Genomic DNA, 24,611 nt, shown 5'->3' with positions numbered 1-24,611 from the left:
ATTTCTCTTCCCCATCACCCTCTCCTCGACTTTCACCCCTGACCAAAACCACCTCACACCCCACACCCGTCCACACCTACCTATTGCCCAAATCAGCCGAACATTTGCAGATCTATATGCTACTCTCCAAGCTATGTTTGCTAGCAGGAATCCCTTTCTCCCCACCACCCACTTGGAAAACTCCTACCCATCCTTCAGGGCCCAATGAAGCAATACCCCATCACCCAATCCAATAGCTTTTCCTCGCCCCCAGTCTTCTTTCCTCAGACAGTAACAGCAACTTCTTAGAGTTTGTGATACTACAAGCATTCACTCAGGATATTATCTCTGTGATATCACCTTAAGTTGTGCTCTAGTTATTAATTAATGAGCTCCCCGATGGTAGAGCCCAGGCACTGCACCCCTTGTAGGACCAGGACAAGAGAGGCAGCTCGGCCCTGGCCAAGTCATGGCCCTGCTTCCCTGAGGAGCCAGAAGCAGGGGGCCAAGTGTATGTGACCACGTGAGCTCTGAAGTAGGGGGAAGAAATGGTATGGAGATGTTTTGACCCGTGCAGAAAAATCATCTGGGGATCTTGTCAAAATGCAGGTTCTCATTCAGCAGGTCTGGGGTGGGGCCTGAAATTCTACATTTCTAACAAGCTCCAAGAGATGCTGATGCTAACGGTTCAGGGCCCATACTTTGAGTAGCAAGGCCCTGGGGTTTATTTGCATAGGCACCCGGTGCACCTCAGGCAAACCTCAAAGACCCCTGCTTCCAGAGGGGAAAGATTCTAGAGAGAAAAGACACGAACTCTTCCAATAAGAGAAAAGTGTAAGAAACAAAGCCTGGAACATAGCAGTGGCTGAATAGAGATCTGCGGAAGACCGTGGTTTGGGTGTGGGTCCAAACCCAACCCTACGGTCCAGAATAAACGAAGTCAGATTATGCAGAGGAACATAAGCAGAGTTCTCTCCAAGCATCTTTGGGGAAAACAGGAAGTTGGTCTGAAAGTTATAGAAGAAACTCAGTTATGAGCTACGGAGCACTGAGTTAGGGACCATTATCCCTCAAGGACCCTTGAAGTCTGACCCTTTTAGAAGTTAAACATCTCCAGCCACAGGTGAGTACTGACCCTGAGAACAAGCCTACAGGTGGGGCAGATGGACATCAGTATAGGAAACCAGCTCCAGAGGCAGGGAAGCCGATTGGATCCAATGCCTGGTTTAAGCCCACGTGGCACTAGCCGGATGTTTGCAAATCCCCTTTAGAAGATCAGGGGGGTGGGGGGGGGGTTGTAGCAGGAAAAGCAGGGGAGGCTAAGTCAAGGTGGTGGGTAGAGGCCCAGAGCCACACCTAACAAGCCTTCCTGGACCACAGCACAGTGCAGAGAACATCATTCTAGAGCAGGAAGCAGCTTTGCATTAGAATCCACTCTGCCCTTTAGTAGATGCTACACTTTGGCCAAATTATTTAACTTGTCTGAACCTCAGTTTACTCCACCATGAAATGGAGACAATAAGCCCCCACTTCATAGAGATCGTGAAAATCCAATGAGATCAAGGCTGCGTGATAATAATCATTAGTGTTATATGATCGGACTGCTCGAGGAAGCTCCCAGAGAAAGAGCATCTAATGCATACGTGTTCCCGGCACCTCGTATGAAATTGTTTGCTACACTTCTCTGTTGTTGTTTGCATTTCTTTATCTATAAAATGAGAATACAACAGATTTATAAGCAAGCCCTAAGCACTCCCTTGTCTCTCCAAGGTGAGAGCAGAGGGGACAGAACCCTGAGCATGCTCCCGCGAATGTGGGATGACAGACTCAGACTGGAATGGCAGCTGCCATAAAGGGACTTCAGCCAGTCCTTGGATTCAGGATGTGGCATTTATACTATCTGCCCCCAGTGAATGTTCCCCTAGGAGGCAGGTGCTATTCTGAGCTCCTGGTGCAAGTCAACTCATGTCTTCTTCCCCATAACTCTACAGAGCAGGAAACACTATCATCATTCCCATTTTACTGATTTGGAGACTGAGGCACAGAGCTGTTAAATGACCTGCCCAAGTTCCCACATTCATAAGAAGCAGAGCCAGGCTGGGGACCCAGGCACACTGGCTCTGGGGTTCTTTGCCTTCTATAGTCTCAAAGGAGCTCAAGAATTGAGGAACCGATGAGAAGATCAAGTCGACCAGAAGAGGCTGTCCTTGTCTCCACGACATGGGCTGAAACCATGCTGCGTGGTGCCCCCAGGTCCCACACCCTGAGCCTCTGTGGAAGCAGGAGGCCACCAATCTAGTGATGTGAGGGCTGGAGCCCATCACAGCTTCTGTGCCAGAGACTGGCCAGCACGACCCAAGGAAGGAAAAATAAGTCCTCCGTTGTGGGCAGCAAGAAGACTTGGCTCAGCCTCACCCCCTGCTTCCATATTGCTTCTGGCAATTCCACCGGAGCTCATCTTTCATCTTTAACATTCCTCTCCTATGGCTTTCCTTTCCTTAATGATTAATTGTTATGTTTGGCTTCAAAAAAAAAAATGCAAGTGACTGTATTTAACCCATGGACATTTAAGCAAGCATGGGTGGGAGATGTTCATTATTCATCGTGACGGTAGGAGTGGAACTGAGTCCCTGGAGCCCTCCTGGGCCAAGGTCAGGAGCTCCAGTCTTTGCCGTGAGCTCTCCAGCCCAGTCCCGGGGCCCAGCACTCTCTGCCTGGAGCGGGCCACCCCACAAGGCTGTTTCCTCTCTCTCAGAGCCACCCACATGCCAGCTGAGCTCCATTCCTCTCTCTGTGCCATCTGCTGCACCCCAGATCAGATCAGAGGCCATGGTCACATTCTGCACACAGCAAGAGAGCAGGGGCCACAGGCAAGGCGAGAGCAAGGCCTGGGCTTTGGAGCCTGGCAGGAGAAATCCCCGAGGACTTCTCAGAGGAAAGCACTGAGGGGTCTAACCAGGCTCTTTCCTGGCCAGGAAAACTAGTCATGCTGATTCAGAGGATTTCTAAGCATAACAATGAAGGGAACCCAGGCCCCATTTTTCCCGTCCCTCTCAGTCCCTATCCTCAGGTTAACTTTTGTTGCTACAAGCCTGATTGGCCTCTGATCCTCTTGCCATTGGTGACTTACTACAGGACCTTAGATAAGTCATTTCCTTCTCCAGATTCCACTCCCCCTTTCCTAGGAGGAAGACTTCCTCTCCTACCCCTACAACAAGCAATGAGTGCATCCCAAGGAGTTGAGATTCCTGCATTCTGAGGTCCCTTCAGCTCTGCAACGCTAGGACCCGGTAGTTCAAGTGAATCCTTCCACTGACTTGGAATTGCTCCGGACCTAAAAGGAAAATGCCCATCAAATATTCATTGCAACAAAGCCTGTGCACTTGAGAGTAATGATGGCACATTTATCCACAGACAGGTATTCATTTGCATGTTTCTGTCTTGAAAACTGACACCTATTGCCTGCTTAGGTGAGTTTTAGGAGCCCGGAGCTCCTGAAAATAGATGTGTCATCTGGGGCTGGCATGGAAGCAGATAATGGCACCCCACCCCCAGCTTAAACAGCCACCTTCCAGACTCTGACGTCTGTGGTTCAAAAAGGCTCTGCAGGTCTGGCAAAATGACCTTCTGTTGCATCTACGCAGAGCTGGATGAGAAGGAAAGGAGGTTGGTCCTCCACGTCTCCAAGGGTACTTTTCTCTGTGATTTCTTTTCGCTGGGCCTCAGGTGTCCCATCTATAAAATGGAACAGGGAGAAAGGCTGTGGCCTACATGATCGAAATCCTAAAAGTAGTGCAGCTCAATTCTATTTCTGAAGGGTTCTGCAGTCACCAGCTAGGGGAGAATTTTCAGCTGCCTTTTGGGAGAAAAAAAGTTAAAGCTACTCTCTCCCCTGCCACCCAAGGCAGAAGCAAGCTCTAAAGACTGAAGGGAACAGGAAATGAATGGAGCAGGAATTTGTATAGAAAACAGGAAGATCTGATAGGACCTCTTTCTGTGTGGAGGGAATCATGATGTGGATCTTCCCTCCTGGAGCAGGGGACACTGTTGGGTGAGTGGTAATCAATAGTCAGGACAGCAGAGGAGCTTTGACCTTTGCTGCTGATGTATCCGACAGCTCCAAGGGAAAGTTGAGTGTATGATCTTTGATCTAGAAGAGGCCAGAATAGCAGCAAAGGCACAGAGGTTGGGGATGGAGACACCATTAGCTGCTGAGTACCTACTAGGTGCTGAAAACTTAGCTCATTACTGTCACATATGCTCTCATTTCTTGCCTAGGCCAGTGAAGAATCACCAGGAAGAAATTCAACTAATAGAACAACCACAACAGTATTTACTCACTCATGTATCAAATAAATATCTAGTACAAGTCTACTATGGGCCTGGAGCAGAGATAACAGCAGATTTTTCCAGCAGAAGACACCACGGGGTAGATTTTGTGAGAGCAACGCCCGGAGGCTTATGATAGGAAAGTTTCTGCATCTACATAATCCAAGGGACTCAGAAATTTGCATCATAGAATTCCAACAAACTCTGGGATATTACCAAGCTGAGCTAGTGGGATTGGTTTACTGCAGAGAATAGAAGGTTGGTTTCCTTCTGAGGCACTTGGAAATCTCCAGCCCATAAGGCTGATTATTATCCACTTGTCTTATTTTTAACATCATGAACGCCATGCAAATCATTTTCTCAATAGCACTGGCAACAGTAAATGACAGATTCTCAATTCTCTCTTCACACAGAATCGTTAAGTCCTTCAGAAACATAAAGGTATGGTGATCACATAATCAGCATTTTAACCAACATCATTCCAAGTCCAGCAGCATGAAAGGAACTGCAGAGCACTTGGATGTTATTACCATCACTGTCACCATCATTATCATCACCACCACCACCACCATCATCACCACCATCATGACCACCATCACCATTAACTTCATCACCACCACCAACATCAACACCATCACCACCATCAACACCATCACCATCATCAACATCATCAACATCATCACCACCATCATCATCATCATCATCTTACAGCTGAGAAAGTCAAGGCTCAGAGAAATTAAATAACTTGCTCAAGTTTACACAGAAAGTAAGGAAACTTGAGTTCAAACCAACTTCTGTCTGATTCCAAACCCCACTGCTCTATCCTATGCCCCACGTGGTCAGGCTTATTGCCCACACATCAAAATGGAGGCCAACTTACTACCTTTCTCTTATGTCCTGCTGGGTTTCAATTCCTTTTCTCGCACTAGTATTGCCTCTCTCTCTCTCTCTCTCTCTCTTTCTCTCTCTACCTACCTACCTACCTATCTCTCATACACACACAAACACACGCAGAAGAAAACACTTTCAATTATAGTACCTCTTTTTTTTTTCATTCCCTCCCTCTCAATATCATGGTGAAGAAAACCCACTCTCACACATATCCAGCCACACCATGGAGAGGAACTGGATAGCACTTAGAATTTGAGAATTTTAGCACCCTCCCCCTTTCCAATAAAACCATTGCCTATTTCTCTCCTTTTATAAACAGGAACACATTATGCAAGATGCTGTAGATGTGGGATTTTTCAAGTGAGCTGGTGACACTCTTTCACTTGGCATAAAGTTGATTTAAATAAATCGCTCCCTTTTTCAAGATTCTTCCCTGCTCCTGCTTAATCTTAAATTAAGAGCAGTACAATAATAACCAAAGAACATCACACCCCTGAATTTCAGCCACCTCTCTCTGGAAGATCTTGTCTCCTTTTTTGAAAGTATGAGCTATTTTTTGGCTTCCATTTGTTTCTTTTTCTTACTTGTCACCACACACTGCTTTCTGTAAGATATAAGCAATTGGAGCCTTTGTATTTAAAGTCTGTTTTTAGTCCACGAGATCCACAATAATGCTCCCACGAGACTTTGGAAAGAAAGGGAATAACTTCAGGGAGTTACACCTCAAGATCCACTGAAGTAAGGATGTGCAGTCACCTCCAGTGATTAAATGGTTCCATTCATTCATTCAGTAAATATTCATTGAGCACACATTATGTGCCAGGCAATATTCTGGGCACTGGTGATACAGCAGTGAATTGGCTTGCTGAGGGGACAAATAAATAACATGCTAACAACACTCAAATCTGTGTCTCCTTCTCGAACCCCTTCCTTCAACTCTAAACTCATATATACAAATGTCTACTTAAAATCTCCCATTGGACAACCAGTTGACCCCATAACTGTTCCTTCCCCATTTCAGTAAAGGGCCTCTTACAGTTGCTGAAGTCAAAATATGTGGTGGGGTGCCCGGGTGGCTCAGTCGGTTAAGCATCTGACTCTTGATCTCCACTCAGGTCATGATCTCACAGTTCGTAAGTTTGAGCCCCATATCAGGCTCTGCACTGACAGCAAGGAGCCTATTTGGAATGCCCTCTCTCTCTCTCTCTCTCTCTCTCTCTCTCTCTCTCTCTGCCCCTCCCCTGCTCTCTCTCTCTCTCTCTCTCTCTCTCTCTCAAAATAAATAAACTTCAAAATATATGTGGAGTCATCCTTGACTCCTTTCTTTCTCTCATACCCTAAATCTACCAATCAGCAAGCCCTGTCTTCTCCATCATCAAATATATCCAAAATTAGACCGCTTCTCACAGTCACCACTCTCCACCTTGGTCCAAACCACCACCTTCTCTCGCCTGAAGAACTACAGTAGCCTCCTGGATGCTCTCTCTGTTTTCATTCTTGAACCCCTAGAGTCACTTATAAGGTTAAATCTCAAGGGATCATTGTAAAACATAAATCGGATCATGGAAACCAGTGCTCAAAATTCTCCAGTGATTTCCCATTTGCTCAGAGAAAAAGCCAAAGTCCACACAAGGCCCTACAAGACTTTGTATTACTAGCTCCCTGCTACTTCTCTGACCTCAGCTTTTACCATGGTCACCCTCTCAGTTCCTTCTACATGAGTCTCCTTGCTCTTCCCAGAACATGCCAGCACCTTGTTGCCTCAGGGCCTTTGCACTTATCGCTTCCTCTGCCTAAAAGTCTTTCCCCAGATATCCATCTGGCTCACTCTTTCACTTCCTTCATGTCACCTTGACCACTTTGTATAAAATGCCCACCACCTACTCAACCCTGTCCCCAACTCCCACTCAACCTGACGCTGCCCATCCTCCCTTCCCCGCTTGATGTCCCGCATTACACATTTACTTATTTACTTCCACATTATTTGTCTCCCCCAGCTAGAGTAAATGCTTCACGAGGATGGACGTTGTATTTTCATTGCTGTATACCCTGCCTGTAACACGCCTGACACATAGAGAACACTCAACAAACGGCTGGCCAATGAATGACTATCTAAAGGTATATATGTCTAAAGTTGGTCAGCCACAGAAACACAGAGAAAAAGGAAAAGAGGAAGTTGCAGGCATTGCCCTTTCAAGCAGAGTTCAGGAGAAAAGGAGCCTTAGCCAGGGGACTTTAAATATTAAGGTCCCTGTAGCAGTAGATCGATGGCAAAAATATCCCTAATTCTTCCCTTCCCTGTATCCACACTCTCTGCAATGTGACTATGTAGCTCCTCTCACCAAGAAGTGAAGTCTATTCCCTGCTCCCTCACTCTGCACTGGCCTTATGACATCCTGCCAATAGAAAAGGATGAAATGATAGTGTGCCAGCTATAAGATTAGGCCTCCAGAGATCATGCCAGTTTCCACTCTCTCTTGGATTCCTGTCACCACTGTGTGAACATGCCAAGTCACCCCAGCTGAGGCCATCCCAAAGCAGCCAGCCCTCGGCCACTCCATCAGCAGACCAAAATCACATGACCAAACCCACTAAACCAGGCATAAGCCCGATCTGCAAACTTCCCAGCCAACCAACAGACGTGGGAGAAAAATACTATCTGGTTGTTTTGGGGCAGGTTTCTTCTGGAGTCCCATTAGCAGTATCAGCCCTAAAACATGTGATCGGTCCCTAGGGTAGGTATCTAAGCTGCTCTGCTCTGCGTGCATGCTCATTGGGATACTTCCTCCTTATGGTTTAGACATCAGGAGGGGGCTGGCCATGCCACACAGTGTCTCAGCCATTTCAAATCAGTAGACTGGCATGCCATTGGGCAAGGTCACTGTGATGTGGCCCAGAGAGACAGATCAGGTTTGCAAGGCAGCAAAACTAAAAGCCGGACCTCAGAGGGGAGAAATTCACCCAGGTAAATGTCTGATACCTTCTGAGGTATCTTGGGAGACACCCTGCCAGTCACTCTTACGGGGACCCAGCCACATCATATACTATTTCACAGAGACTTTGACAAGATTCTCAGACATCTCTCCACGGGACACCTTGCAGTAGCCCCACTGTACCAAGACCAGTGGTTGGAGCTCTCAAATCTGCAGAGGAACTAAGTCTCAAGGGGACAGAGCAGCAAACTGTGGTCTTCATACTAACCATACAAGATAAAAGCTTCGAATAAATGCATCGAATGATACTAGGTAAGTCATTCCATGATGCTCTGCAGGTGAGTCTACTTCCAATCAATTCTAACACCTTCCATAACCACAGAAACTGTATCGTCCTCAAAGAAAACAAATAATAACTAGCAAGAGCAACATAAGCAGGGCTGTTTAGTAAAGGTGACACTTTCTTTTACAATTGGGGGGGTGGGGGGCGGAGAGGAAGAAACAAACATAACGTTAAGGTTCCAAAAGAAACTCAAATACTCGATCTGGGGGAAAGATATCTGAACACTGTTTTGCCCTCCTCCCTCATTCCTGTGCCCCTGGTTGCCTTGCAAAGATTTGTACCTCTGCTTGCTGCATCGGCTTATGTTCTGAGTGACCACAGGAACCTATACCTTCTAAACATAGAGCGTAGAATCTCAGCCGATTCCTTAAACAAGAGCTGGGGACATGAAGCTTAGTGACAAATATAAATCATGAGAGGCAATACCCCAGTGACCTTGTGGCATCTGCCCCCTCAAGTCCCACTGCTGATCCCCTCACTCACTCAACCACAGCCTCCTTGGCCTCCTTTCTGATTTTCCTATGAACACATCTCTCTCCTATTTCAGGGTTTTTGCAGGTGCTGTTGCTCTGCCCGGAATGCTTGGTCTCTGCATCTGGCTGGCTCGCTCCCTCACTTCCCCAGGGGTCTGATCAAATGTCATTTATCAGCAAAGCCTTCCCTGACCCGGCTGCATAAAAAAAAATAACCATCCTTACCCCACCCTCTGGCAGAACTCCTCATTCCTCTTACCCTGCTTTATTCCTCTCCATTAGAACGCATCACTGGCTGATTCACTTTCTAGTTACTTAGTTATTTGTTGTCTCACAGACACACACACACACACACACACACACACACACTAAGCTCTTTCAGGATAGGGGCTTCATCTAGTTCCGTTCTGCATTCCCCACACATAAAGCAGTCTCTGGACACCTAGTAGGTACTCAATAAATGAACTGTAATTTCTTGACCATTTACTTAGTGCCAAGCAATTTATGTCTGAAAATTATTCAACAAGGAACAAATATTCTTTAAGCATCCACTATGCAGCTATTGTAACAACTCTTGTTATCCCCACGTTACAGATCAGAAGATCAAAGCTCAAAGAGAGGCTATGTAACTTGCCCAAGACTGTTTGCCCATCAAAGCCCAGGCGCCTTGCAGAGGCCAGCCTGCTTTTCAAACACCTTGATGACGGTTCAGATTTCCAAACGCATGTGATACGCATCTCTGCCAAGCACGCATCACACAAAAGCTCTCATTTCTCATCACCCACCGCAGCTTCTGTGCAGGAAGAAACATCCATTAGATTGGATTTTCCTCTCCCAGAGAGCAGGCTGGTAATAACAGCTTCCTTTTTCCTTTCCTTTCCACCCATTGAGACATAATCAAGGTCAGACCTTTCCTTTTGAACTGGGCTGGCACAAGTACAGACAGGTCAGGGACACAAGGGGGGAGAAGACAGAAGTTCATGTGCTCTAAGAATCCCCCAGAAATTTCCAGAATCCTTGCCTTTAAGAAGTACTGCTTCAAACCCTTGTTGGTCCTGGAATTTAGGAAAACAATCAATTTAAAAAAAAAAAGAAGAAGAACCTGACGGGCATTGTGCACACTTCTGTGTTTTGTGTCTGCTGGGTCTGGGCATACACCACAAGCGCCCGCCCTGAAGTGACTTGCAGAACTCTTGCCCATCCAGTTGCCCACCCAGTAGGTACAATGTTGATGGGGTGGGAGAGCGATGTGGGTCGCTCACAGACCAAGGGACCAAACAGAGGGACACAATCCCTGCGGAAATCCTTCCGTGGCATGCCTCATCTGTGAGCGCTTCGTTTTAAAAACAATCGACTGGCACAATTAATTCCTCCCTCCCCCCTGCGCCCGACACTCTTTTCTCCCACCTGCATGACTGAACTCATCACGCTTCATTATTACAGGTGTTTGTCCCTGACCAGGTGTGAGCTTCTGGGGAACGTGGACTTTGTTTTCCTCACCGCTGCATCCCCAAGGACTAACCCAACCTCTGACACATCCTAGGTGCTGGATGAGTATTTGCTGACTCAAGAAAGATGCAGAATGAGCCTGTACCGGACCTGCTGCATTGAGTGGAGCCCGCAGGACAAGCCACCACCTCTTCTGGAAAGGGCAGGAGGCAGAAACATAGAAGAGGTCCAGTATAGCAGAACGACCCCGCAGCTGGCCGCAACGCCCAGTTCTCCCCGCGACACACACCTCTCGCGCCCCTCAATCGCCACTCCTCGGACCTCAAAGCCACCTACGTTGACCTCCCAAACCGGCTTTAAGAAAACAAGCAGGGACCCCCTTGCACCCCACCCCACCCCACTCGGCTGCTCTTAGCAGAGCCCAAGACAACGACGTTAAGTTACCTTGAAACGGAGCTAGATTGCATCTGCAATTGGTTCAAGGGTCGGGTCTCAGCAGTCCTGCTGGACCCTGGACAGCAGACACAGCTAACACCCGTCTGCGGAAGAAACGGCTGTGCCTCGCTCCTCCCTGGCTAAACGCGTTTGCTCACCCGTCCCTGCAGAACAAATGATGTTCTTTTCCTTGCGCTAAAATCCATCTCTAAACAAATCCTCTCTGCCTCCCTAAGAAACGGCTCCCACGCCCGCGGAGGGCGCCCTCCACATGCAGAGACACACACTCACCGACTGACCCCAACCCAAGCCACCAGGTGTAAGCAGGTTTTTCCTCCGTTCTTTAGGAACAGACCGCCCCCCACCCCCAGGCAAAACCCATCTGCTTGGAAGAGAACTCAAACGAAACGCCCTGGCTGGGAAGCCTATGCAAACGGAGTTAGCAAATGTCAGTAGCCTAAGTTGCAGAACTGCGTGGCGCTAACAGTTCAAACCGCGTTTAAAAAACAGCCCTTGGGGATGCCACCTTCAATGAAGCGCGCAGCCGCAGGCAGCCGGCAGTCCTCGCCGCTCTGCGCCTGCTTTCCAAGACTCTCCCCTGGCTTTGGTGCCATTTACTATCAACAACATTTACAGGGAGCAAGCGGGTATGTTGCGGCCCCGCAGGCGAGCGGGGGAGGCCCCTGCAGCGCGGGGTCGGCGCCCGGCCGGGTCTGCAAGCACCCGAGCGAGAAACGGCGTCGCCTACCTGGGTGGGAAATCCGCGGGCCGGAGGGATGCGGGCGCGGGTGCGGGTGCGCGCGGAGCGGCGTCCGCGCTGGCGGCTCGGCCCCGCAGCTCCGGCCACCGCGGCGCTGGGGCGATCCCGGCGGAGGCAGGAGTCCGCGGCTGTCACACCTGCATCACGGCGCCCACGCCGCCGCCGCCGCCGCCGCTGCCGCCTGCCCAGGCGCGGCACGCAGCGCGCCCCCGCCACTCCGAGAACCGAGGGCGGGCGGCTCCGGGCTCCTCGGTGCGGCGGGATCAGATCCTAACCCGCTTTCTCCCCGGCCTGGGCATTAGCGGCATCCGCTGCAGGCAGCCCCCTGCTTCTAAATCCCTCCTGATTCCAGGCGGAGTGAATGGGAAAGCTGGCTGGGAAGGGGGCCGGCGGGGCCCCAGGCTGTCTGGATTTGCAGACCGATAGATGTCAAACTTCTTATTCCTCGAGTTCCGAGTTTGGTAGCCAACTGATTCCGGGAGTCACCTCGCTTCGCTCTCCCTCCACCCCGCCTGGAGTGAGGGGGCGCTGTGTACTCTGGATGCCCTCTCACCAACTCCGAACTAGGACGCATCAGAGGACCGGACTCAAATTCCTGGCAAGGGCAATCCTCTGCTAATTTCATTGCCTAAGTATCTTAGATAATGGACGCAATTAAACCGCTCTGTCTTGTTACCTCATCGGGGAACCGAGAAGAACCTATTTGGTGAGTGGGAAGAAGGAGCAAGAAGCTGGGGGGCTTGCTGCATCGAACAGGCCCCCTCCACCTGTCTCCCTCCTTCCAACCCCCCTCCCCCCCGCATCCATGCACAGAAGACTTCACCCTGCAGTGAAAGTCTCTTTTCAGGAGCAAAGCTCCTTCTAGAAGGAAGGGAGAGGCAACCAAATGACACTGGAAATTCAGAGGTGAAATCAAACAACGTATCTCCCAGAGGGGGCCTGGCCACCTGGGTCTGGAACTGCTTTCCTTTCCTACTAGTGCTGAAATGCTGGCAGGTCCGGAAAGACTTCCTCTTCCCCACCCAGCACAAGACACCATCACGAGGTCCTCGGTTCCCCCACCCCCCGCCCCCGCCCCCGCCGTTGTCACTATTTCTACAGTCAGTGCGCAGCTGGCCAGCTCCTATGTCCCCGCCCCGCTCCAGCCCCCCCCAACCCCCCCCCCCCCCCGCCCCAGCATCCCTCACTGGGATCACCCCGGGAGCTCCCACTGCTCAGCCTCCTAAACTCATTTCTTAAAATGTAAATGTGATCCTGGCTCTTTCTTACCTACAACCAGGCACTGGTTTCCTAGTGGCCTTAGAAAAGCTGAAACTCTTCTAACGCATCTCATTCAGTCACCAAAGGGCAAGGCCACTCGCAGCCCAGCCACCCCGCCCCCACCCCACCCCCATCCTTTCCCCCTACTCCCGTGATACCAAACTTTCGTGTCTCGCTGTCACCCCCAGGCCTTTGCACATGCTGTTCTGGCTTGCCTGGAATGTTCTGTCTCCCACTCTCCTGTCCCTAATGCCTAATGGTTCTCAACTGAACAATCTGTCCTTTGGGGAATTCTTCCCTCATCCCTGCAATAACCCAGCCACTGACTACTTCCTCCACCACAGCACCCAACACGTTACTAAAGTCAGCTGCCTAATGTCTGTCCTCCTCACTAGAACATAAGCTATAGGAAAGCATGATCTCTCGTTTGCTGCTGTTGCAAAGGCCACCAGGCATGTAGTGTCTGCTCAGCCCCCATCCAGATTAAGATATCGAACAGTTCTGGCATCCAGAGCTTTCTTTGTGCTCCCTCCCAAGCGATAACCACTCATCACCCAGATGTAACTCGCTATTCTCACCTCTTTCCACACCAAGTAGTATTGCCTGTTCTTGAACTACATGGGAATGGAATCATTCAGTGGGTATTTTTTGTGTATGGCTTCTTTTACTCCAACATAATGTCCGAGATTCCTCCATATCGTTATATATATTCATAGGACATCCTTTTTTATTGCCGTCTCGTGCTCCACTGCCTGAGTGTAACACAAGTTATGTATCCCTTCTGTGGAGGGTGGACATTTGTGTTGCTTCCAGTTTTTAGCTGTTATGAATAAAGCCACCACCAATAAAGTGTGTGACAGGTGTGTGCACTTTTCTGTTGGGTGTGTAACCAGGAGTAGAATTGCTAGGTCACAGGATAAGTCCATGCTTTGCTTTAGTAGATACCACCATACAGCTTTCCAAAGACGTTGCGCCAATACAGTCCCACCTGCAGTATGAGAATGCCAGATGTTCCACTTCTTTGTCATAACGTGGCATTGTGTTTTTAATTTTAACCATATTCTCCCTAGTGTGTAGTGATACTTCAGTGTAGTTTTAATTTGCCTTTCCTTGTTGACTAATGATGTTGACCTTTTTAACGGCTTATTGTGGAGCACCTGGGTGGCTCAGTCGGTTAAGCCTCTGACTTCAGGTCAGGTCATGATCCCACTGTACATGGGTTCAAGCCCTGTGTCGGGCTCTGTGCTGACAACTCAGAGCCTGGAGCCTGCGTTGGATTCTGTCTCCCTCTCTCTCTGTCCCTCCCCTCCTTGTGCTCTGTCTCGCTCTCCCTCTCTCAAAAATGAATAAAAATTTTTAAAACGGCTCATTGGCCATTTGAATATCTTTTTGTGAAGTGCCATTTCAAGCCCTTTGACCAATATGTTGGTTTGTCTTTTCTTATTGATCTGTAGTCATTCTATTTACTTAATATGAGTCTTTGGTTAGATATATGTAGTTTTAACATCTCCCAATTTGGGGCTTATGTTTTTATTTTCTTTATTTTGATGAAATACAATGTATCAGTTGTTTCTTTTATGATTAAAATATTAATCACATAATTTTGGAGGTCCTGTTTAAGAAATCCAATCTACCTCAGGGTCAGGCAACTATTATCTTTATGTTTCATTGTCAAATGACTTTTTGTTTTACCCTTCCTATTTTGGTCTCTGTTCTATTCATGTATGGAATGAAGTAGGTCAAAGTTTATTTTTTCTCCATAGAGACCCAGATGTTCCAGAAACATTATGGAAAAGACCATTTTTACCCTTTGGTTTATAATAAGTTTTGGGAAAGTCAAATAGTTGAAAATCCATGTATCACTTTTGACTTTCCCAAAACTTAACCACCAATAATGTACTGTTTACAAGAAGCCTTACCGATAACATAAATAGTTGATTGATACACATTTTGAATGTCCTATGTATTATATACCGTATTCTTACAATAAAGTAAGCTGGAGGGTGACTAAAAAATCGTAAGGAGGATAAAATACATTTACAATACTGTTTTGTATTTATCCAAAGAACTGCATATAAGTAGACCCATGCAGTTCAAACCTGTGCCCTTCAAAACCAACTGGATACGAAAACCCACAAGATATCGTTCTCATTACTCTTTTAAAAAGTCGGTATTTTTATATGTATATGACCACAGAGTTTCCAGTGCTACTGGTTTTCATTCCTTCCTGGAGTTCTGTGCATCTATTGGAGATCTTTTTACTTCAGTCTGAACAACTCTTTTTAGTATTTCTTGTAGTGAAGTTCTGCTAGAGACCAACTGTCTCAGTTTTTCTTGGCATAAAATGTCTTTATTTTACCTTTATTTTTGAACATTATTTTTCACTATGTATTGATTTTGTAGGTGAAAGTCTCTTTTTGTTTAATCATTTTAAAGATATCATTCATTGTCTTCCTGCTGCCACACTTTCAATTGAAAAGTCTGCTGTTAGTCTTGTTATCACTTCTTTGAAAGTAATCTCTTTTCACTTCTTTAATATTTTCTTTTAGAAGTTTAATTATCATGTTCCTATGGATTTTTTCTTTATATTTATCCTGATTGTAGTTCTCTGAACATCTCCGAACAAATTCTCAGCCTCTATCTTTTCAAATGTTGTTTCTGCCCTATTAACTCTCCTATGCTCTTACATCGAGACAGAGCACATACATATGTTCCGCATAATTAAACCATTTCGGTATCTTCCTACATTTCTATTACATTCTATTTTTTCTATTCCCTTTTTACCCTCTCTGTTCTTTAGCTTGAATATTTTCTATTGGCTTTTCTTTGAGTTCACTAAACGTGTTTTCCGCTGTGACCAATTTGCTGTTAAACACATCCAATGAGTTCTAACTCAAGTCTAAATATTACATTTTTCAATGTCCACTTGATTACTTTGCATAGGCTTTTTTGAAGTTTTATTTTTGTCCATTTCGTTCATCCTTTCCTCTATTTTCTTTGATGTATTTCTAATAACCTCTACTAACTTCAACATGTGGATAATTTAGTCTCCTTAATTATCTTTTCCTTTATATAAATTATTACTAACAATTTTCTTGCCTCTTCGCATGTATCCTGATTTTTTCATTGTATGTGAAGGAACCATTGAAAACTGAACTTGTTATTTTCCTCCAGAAATGGCTCACCATGCCTCTCTTAGGTAGACAAGATGAGGTGTCGATCACCTTGGTCTATTCAGGAATTAAGTTTCCAAAGAGCTGGATAGTAGCTTTACTTAGACTAATTTCACCCATTTTTATATGTCTCAAAGATGAAATCTGTCTTATGTTTGTTGTAGGACATCACTTCCAACGGAAATTTTTCTCAGAAGCACTGTGAGACTGCAAAATATTTCATCTGCCTCTCCAGGACCTGGCTTCATATACCCCCAACTCAGTGCTCAGCAAATATCTGACATTTGAGCATTCTCTAGATTTCAAACCAGCATATCAAGCCATATGGTAGTCTAAATCTCTGCTGGTTTTTCCTCCCCTGGTATAGTCTCTCTGCCTATTTCTCATCCCATGATCAGACTCAGCAAATCTGCCTAAGGAAGAAAAAAGTAAACTCAGCTCACCTAGAAAGAGCACCTCTGTCTCTGGAAGTTCGTTTAGTCCTTTTTGCTTCCACCCTCCTCAGATATCTTTTAAAATATGATTTCTAATTTCTTTTCTAGTTGATCAAAAGATTAATGGCTTACCATTACTTATTAAATCTTACTGGAAGTAGGAACTGATTTGCTAACTCTTTAATCCTCCTGACATTTTTATGAGATAGTTACCATGTTCATTTTCAGCTGTGTAACTTGCCAAGGATCACATAATAGCAAATAAGGAAACCAGGAGATGGGCCTAAGCTCTCTCATTCCCAAACTAGGGCTGATGCTAGCCATGATGATATATTGCCTCCAATGGATGGGAATATCCTTTTCTAATAGGTGAAGAAATGCACATTCTGATTTCTGACTGAAAATCTGAAGAGAAGACCATTTTTTAAGCCTTCCTTTGGGATTTGTTTTGAGTCAGATATGTAAATTAATTACTTTAAATTCAAGGCACATCTCTTACCAAAAATTTTCTATAGAAACGAAATTACCTTTTTCTATCACTCAAGACCCAAGAGATAAATTTCACTTAATCAAAAGCCTTTTTTGTCTCTGTTTTCTTTAGGAAACATAAGGGACAACTGTCAAATTTTCCATGTCCTCCTCCCACAGAATACTACTGTTAATTGTGACAATTCCCTTCAATAATACAAATACATCATAGAGAACACCTTCATTTTATGTTTCTCATGTTTGGAATGTAAGTGACCTCCTAAACAGCTGGATTGGAACAACAAAGGTTAAGATTAATTAGAGCAAAAACTGGAAATCCACAATCAATTTGTATTTTGAAAAGAACCAAAGAATACCAGATGAAAGCCTAGAGGCCATCAGGCAGCTATTGGTTCATGGCTACAAAGGATAAGTCACAACATACGTTACGATGTGGAAACAAGCACATTCTCTAACAGTGTTCATTCACTCTTTGTGGGCCTTTGCCTAAGAATAATGTGATAATGATAAACTCCTTCTAGCTACAGTTTTAACCAGATAAAGGTTTAAGATGCAAAGAATCAGAATCTCTTCCACTCCCTGTCCTGGCAGGAAGGAACTTCAGATTTGACCATAATAAAATCCAGTTCATCAACTTACTAAACAGACTTAGGGTTGTTGGTTTTTAGGAAGGAGAGTCGCGTGAGAGTGCAGAAAAATAATAATAATAATAATAATAATAATAATATAATAATTATTATTACATAAAGAAAGCAATGGTCTGCTTGAAAGCAGAATCATAAACCCAAATCTCGAAGAGGAAAAAAGAAACCCACAAAATCCCATGACAGGATTTTAAATATTCCTATTACCTTTTGCTGCTTGCCAATCAACCAAAGAAGGCCGTGATTTCCTTGCATTGGGATGTCTGCTAGACTCGTCGGTTCATTTCCTGGATTATCACTCTATAAATTCTGATGCTTCAATTATGCTACCATCAAATGATGTTAAAATTCCACTCTTTGTGTATTCACAAAAGGCCTTTAACTCTACCTGCCAGTATAACAATCAACTTAACAGCTATCTTTACATGTGTTTACCACTTAAAAGGTATTGAATGAAAATTTTTGCTAATCTTCATAAACACACTGCAAGTTATGCACATTATTTTTATTTTATAGATAAAAAACAAGCTTAGAGTGGTGAGGTGGTTTGCCTAAAGCCACACAAACAGGAAATGGTGGGGCTAAGAGTTAAATCATGAGATAGTTCAAAGCCTGGGCTGGTTCCATAAAATCGCCCTTCTTCCCTTGGAAGTCTTGGCTCCTCTTCACTTTGGTTCCATTCCAGCTGTCCTGTCTTATCCCTTGTCACTTCCAACCCCCCCACCCCCATTCTACCCAAATTGGTCCATCCCTTCAAATATTTGGTACTTACTTTCTCTTCTGCATCCTTGCACACATAAATTCCTCATAACAATTTTCAGTCCTCAGCCCTATAAAAAGCCAATTTCTCTTTCAAGTTCCTGCTGAGATTCTATCTCCTCCAATAAATCTGACGAAACCACCCTATTACCTCTGCCAGCTCTCCACAGCAATCTCTCCTTCCCGATATGTCTATGACATGTATTCTGTACTATTTGTTCATTCATTCATTCAAGAGAAGTATATTAACTTCAAACAATGGAGACACAGAGACGACTAGAAGTGAAATCCCGTAACAGATATATAAAGGTAAGATATGTTTCAAAATGCATGAGCAGGGGTAGCTGGGTGGCTCAGTGGGTTGGTGTCTGAACCTTGATATCCACTCAGGTTGTGATCTGGTCGTGGGAATGAGCCCTGAGCCAGGATCTGCACTGGGCATGAAACCTGCTTGGGATTGTCTCTCTCTTTCTCTGCCCCTCCCCCACTCACACTTTCTCTCTTTCTCTCTCAAAAATAAACATTAAAAAATGTATTAAAATATACACCTATATGTACAACCGTATTAATAATAGCTGACATTATTGAGTACTTACTATTTACCAGGCACTATGCTAGGCCACGTACGTGTTCTAACTCAATCTTCAGAGCAACTCTCTGAAGTACTTTTTTATTTGTGAGAGTACCGATACACAGTTCAAACAAGTTTTCCAAGGTCATAGAGCTAGGAGATTGAACGAATTAGCTTCAGAACCTGTGCTTTCAAAACCACTACCATATTTATGTTCAGATACATCACAGAGGAAACAAGCCTGCCTCATGGAAGACTTCACAAAAGAGGTGATGTTTTAACAGTCTTGAAGAAGGATGAGTTCTTCAGGGGGACCAGAAGATTGACACTGTAGTTGGTTCCCTAGCATCCAGTCCAGTCTTCTTAAGCAACTGTGAAGTTTGGAAAAGTATGGAGAAGATGGAACCCCATGAGTGGCCCATGACTGGTTAGTGAGGTCAGTAATTCCAGTATTTCCAGTGCTCTGGTCCATGACTCACTCAGAAACTCAAGCCTAATAGCATTTCTTTGCAACAGAAATTGGTTCAAGAAAGTCCACGAGATCACACTGAAGAGAAAACTACTCTTTCTCTTCTCCTGGACATGAAAAACGAAATAAGTAGCCCTGCTTGCTACTGGCAGTCATTTCACAACCATGAAGAGGACGAGCATTAACCTGATGGTCATGGTTTTCATCTGAGTTGCCCACTCCTCAGCCAGGATTTCACCTTCCACCTGCTTTTCACCTAACTCTCCACCATAGGAAGTCATCAGTTGTAATCGTAGTTCAGGCCGGGGCTTTGAACCACCCTCCTTTCCACCAACAACGGGGTCCTCGCCACCATCTGACTAGTGAGTGATCCAGTCACAGAATCCATCCTGAGTGAGCCTGAGGCAGGGGTTCGTAAGCACCTAGTCTACCCAGAGTGACCCCCGGGAACAAGACTGGGGAGACTCTGAGGAGCAAAACAAGGAGAAAAGGAAACTAAATACAAGGGCACATTACCAAACTAGTCACTACTGTTGATAGATGGACGCTTCTGCTACTGGGAAACTCTGAAGAATTCTATAGACTATAACTCAGAAATGTCACCACTGGATATGTGGAAGAGTGAAACATGTTTCTGCCAGTTTTCATCTCCCATTGGTCAAATGTTACCTTCTTCATACTTGCAGATTTGCATGTGCACCAGCGTCCAGCTGGCCCTTCCGTTCGTTCCCACAAGAGCCGGGAAACGGGTATCGGAAAAGGCCTGGGGCAGAAAGTGAAAAACATGGCAGCTGAAGCAAGGTGCCGATACAGCTGTGCAGAGCTTACCCCTGCACGAATGGCTAGATCGGAGGTGGAATGAAGTATCTACACAATAGTACCAGATGTCACAGAGAGAAATAAAAAGCACTTGCAAGCCCAAGGTCATTATCCAGCTGCTAGAATTTGGCTACCTCTGTAGCTCCAGTTATGTGAGGACAATAACTTCCTTATTGTCGAAGCCACTTCATTCCTTTTAACCCTCTCCCCTTTCTTAAAAGGAGACTACTAGGGGAAACGTATACATATATCATGTGTGAACTGTGACACGGGACGTAGCTGGAGGAAGGCAGCCAGAAATACAGAATTTGTTTTCCTTGAGACAGAAGATTTGTTGCAAAGCCTTAATGGTACTGTGTTGTCCATGTTCAAAATTGCTATTTTTTATAAAAACTAAAGCATGTTGTCTTTTCTGTAATCTGAAGCTAAAATCCTGCCAACTTTTACAGAGGGCATTCCATACAGAAGAAATAATATGGACAAAAGAAGCAAAAAAAGTCATTAATCAGCTCAGTTTTTCATTCAATAAATTTAGGGTGCCTCTCATGTTCCAGTTGTTGTCACTGACGATACAACAGGGAAACACAGACAAAATTCCCCACTATCAAGGTGCTTACAGTCTGGTAAGGGAAACAGACAGTAAATAAATAAATAGGAAGGGGGGAAGGTAAGATGGACAGTTTTTTAAAAATTTTTTTAATGTTTTATTTTATTTTTGAGAGAGAGAGACAGAGCATGAGTGGTGGAGGGACAGAGAGAGAGAGAGACACAGAATCCGAAGCAGGCTCCAGGCTCTGAGCTGTCAGCACAGAGCCCGACGCGGGGCTCGAACTCACAAAATGCAAGATCATGACCTGAACCGAAGTCAGATGCTTAACCAACTGAACCACCCAGGCACCCCAAGACTGACATAGTTTTAAAGGCTCATTTGGCTTCTGTATTAAGGACAGACTGTAAGGGACAGGAGTGGAAGCAAGGAAACCAGTTTAGATGTCAAGGCAGTAATTTGGGCTAGAAATGATGGTGGCCGGACAAGAGTGGTGAGAGGTATCCATTCCCATCCCCTTTATTGGGCATGTCAGTAAAATCTTTGAGGAGGCAGATGGCTGAGAAGGAAAAATGAACTCCAGATGGACAGAGAAAGAAATAACATAGAAAAGAGCACTGGGTGAGTGTTAGACAGGACATTTGATTGGGGGTGGGGATGGGGGGCAAGTACATGAAAGAGGCAGAGATTTAAAGAAATGTGGGTTATGAACTGAATCTACTTTAATGTTAAACAATAGGCATATGATTGATAATATTGGAATTATTTTTAACTACTTTAAGTCACTGGGTTGTGTTTCTTTAAATTTAACACCTTGCAAAGGCTGGACCCTGTGGGACCCAAAATATATCGGGTTGCACTGAATGAAATTTGTCCTGTTTAACACATTTTGAAAGTGATTTTAAAATATGTCTACTCCTTAGTTTATTAAACCTTTCCCTCTGGAATACATTAAATACCGACTCCTGCAAAGAAAACTAGAAAGAAGGCATTTAGATATGAATCAAACTAGAACCAGGATCAAAGGGAGTCTTGTTAGATAGAATGTAGTTCAGAAATGAAGTTAACTAGGGCGCCTGGCTGGCTCAGTCGGTTAGGCATCCAACTTCAGCTCAGGTCATGATCTCATGGTTCGTGGGTTCAAGCCTCACGTCAGGCTCTGTGCTGACAGCTCAGAGCCTGGAGCCTGCTTTGGATTCTGTGTCTCCCTCTCTCTCTGTCCCTCTCAGGTCATTCTCTCTCTCTCTCTCTCAAAAATAAATAAACATTAAAAAAAAAATTTAGTGAAGTTTACTAAGTCCAGACTCCTCACATTAATCGTTTCATCATTCATATTTCCAAATATTTACACTTTCTTAAACAAGCCCCTTTTCTTTCCCTGAGAGAGATGCTTGGTTCTTAAGGAGCCCCAGGGTTTAGTAAAGGACAAGTGTATGAAGTAAAGTATGAATCACATTTGACCGTGAGGCCAAATCTTTGTGATTTGGTTGGTCTCCTTTCCACACTCAGTGGAACAGTAAAGTAGAGGAGCAGCTGGACGACCAGTTGAGCAGAGAGCACTGTATGGCCTCCTGGTTTAAAACATTGGAGGGGCACCTGGGTGGCTCAGCCAATTGAGCCTCCAACTCACAGCTGAGCCTCACAGCCATCAGACTGAGCCAGGCATTGGACTCCATGCTGGGCGTGGAGTCTGCCTAAGATTCTCTCTTTCCCTCTGCCTCTTGCTCTCTCTCTCCGAAAAGAAAAAAAAAAAAAAGGACAACAAATTCTTCCTTTAAATATTTTTTTTAGTTTACTCATTTGAGAGACAGAGAGTGAGCAGGGGAGGGGCAGAGAGAGAGGGAAAGAGAAAGAATCCCAAGCAGGCTCCATACTGGCAGTGCAGAGCCCAATGTGGGGCTCAAACTCACACACCGTGAGATCATGACCCGAGCTAAAACCAAGAGTTGGATGCTTAGCCAAATGAGCCACCCAGGTGCCCCAATAATTTCTTCCTTTAAAATGCAAGTATAGGGGCAGCTGGGTGGCTCAGTCAGTTGAGCACCTGACTCCTAGTTTTAGCTCAGGTCATGATCTCACAGTTCATGGGTTCGAGCCCCACTTCAGGTTCTACACTGGTAACTTGAAGCCTGCTTGGGATTCTCTGTCTCCCTCTCTCTCTCCCCCTCCCCTGATCACACACTTTGTTTCTCTATCAAAATAAATAAATAAACTTAATAAAATGAAATGAAAAGTATACAATGGAATATTACTCAGCAATCAAAAAGAATGAAATCTTGCAATTTGCAACAATGTAGATGGAACTAGAGTATATTATGCTAAGAGAAATAAATCAGTCAGAGAAAGACAAATATATGATTTCATTCAAATGTGGAATTAAAGAAATACAATGGATAAACATAGGGGAAAGGAAGGAAAAACAAGATAAAAACATAGAGGGAGGCAAACCATGAGAGACTCTTAAACTTTTTTTCAATGGTTATTTATTTTTGAGAAAGAGACAGATAGAGTGTAAGTGGGGCAAGAAGAGAGAGGGAGGGAGACACAGAATCGGAAGCAGGCTCCAGGCTCTGAGCTGTCAGCACAGAGCCCGACGCAGGGTGCAAACACAACCACGAATGAGATCATGATCTGGGCTATAGCCAGACACTTAACCTACTGAGCCACCCAGGCACCATGAAGAGACTCTTAAATACAGAGAAGAAACTGAGGGTTGCTGAAGGGGAGGTGGGTGGGGGGATGAGCTAAATGGAGATAGGTATTAAGGAGGGCACTCAGTGGGATGAGCACTGGGTGTTATACGTAAGTGATGAATCACTGGGTTCTACTCCTGAAACCAATACTATAGTGTATGTTAACTAACTTGAATTTAAGTAAGTAAATAAATAAATAAAATTCAAGTATACTCTGAGAGTATCTATAACACCTCTAGGCACTTATGCCCCAATTATCGAGGATGGTAGGCAATGGGGCACTGACAAAGACTATCAGGAAGAATCCTAAAAACTAAGGAAATCAGGGAACCGAAGCTCTGGTCCATCTCTGCCTAGTATCTAGATTTATAGCTTTATGAAAGGCACATCACTTCAACAAATGGCATTGGGAAAACTGGACAGTCACATGAAAAAGAATGAAGTGCAACTTTATACCATATTCAAAAATTAATTCAAAATAGAACAACGACCTAAATACTAGAGCTGAAATATAAAACTCTTAGAAGAACACGTAAGAGGAAATCTGCATGACATTGGATTTGGCATTGCTTTTTTATACGACACCAAAAGGACAGGAAACAAAAACAAAAATAGATAAATTGGACTCCATCAAAATTACAAGCTTTCGTGCATCAAAGAACATAATCAATGGAGTGAAAAGCAACCCACAGAATGGGAGAAAATATTTGCAAGTCCTATATTACAGAATGGGTAATATCAAAAATATATATATAGAACTCCTACAACTCAGCAACAAAAACCAACAACCTAATTTTAAAAATGGACAAAGAACTTGAATAGATCCTTCCCCCAAAAAAATATGCAAATGCCAGCAAGCACATAAAAAGATGCTCAACATCACTCATCACTAAAGAAATGCAAATAAATACCACAATGGGATGCCACCTCACATTCATTACGATGGGGAAGGAAGGAAGGAAGGAAGGAAGGAAGGAAGGAAGGAAGGAAGGAAGGAAGGAAAAGAGGGAGGGAGGTGAGGGAAAAAAAGAAAAGAAAAGAAAAGAAAAGAAAAGAAAAGAAAAGAAAAGAAAAGAAAAGGACAGAAAGGAAAGGAAAGGAAAACAAGAGACAAGAAGTATTGACAAAGATGTAGAAAAATTAGAACCCTTACACCCTGTT

General features: G+C 44.8%; 1 protein-coding gene across 4 annotated transcripts in view; it reads right to left on the bottom strand.

Annotated features, from left to right (window-relative positions):
• The window catches only part of SV2B (synaptic vesicle glycoprotein 2B), a 220,326-nt gene that overhangs the window by 186,117 nt on the left and 9,598 nt on the right, over nt 1-24,611 (bottom strand). The window contains exon 1 of one of the 4 annotated variants that reach the window (XM_019460175.2): nt 11,581-11,695. The exons of 1 other annotated variant lie outside the window; for it this stretch is intronic. The gene's annotated coding sequence lies outside the window, so the exon portion shown is untranslated. Of the gene's footprint in view, nt 1-9,733; nt 9,756-10,841; nt 10,953-11,580; nt 11,696-24,611 lie in introns of those variants that run through there. 2 more of the 4 variants (XM_019460174.2, XM_053888753.1) reach the window with 2 other exon arrangements.

The sequence above is a fragment of the Panthera pardus genome, unplaced genomic scaffold, assembly GCF_024362965.1.
Source record: "Panthera pardus isolate Hobbes unplaced genomic scaffold, ASM2436296v1 HiC_scaffold_24, whole genome shotgun sequence".
In the NCBI taxonomy this organism is placed as follows: Eukaryota; Metazoa; Chordata; class Mammalia; order Carnivora; family Felidae; genus Panthera; species Panthera pardus.
The sequence above is the reverse complement of the archived record's forward strand: the minus strand, read 5'-3'. Positions and strand labels throughout refer to the sequence as shown.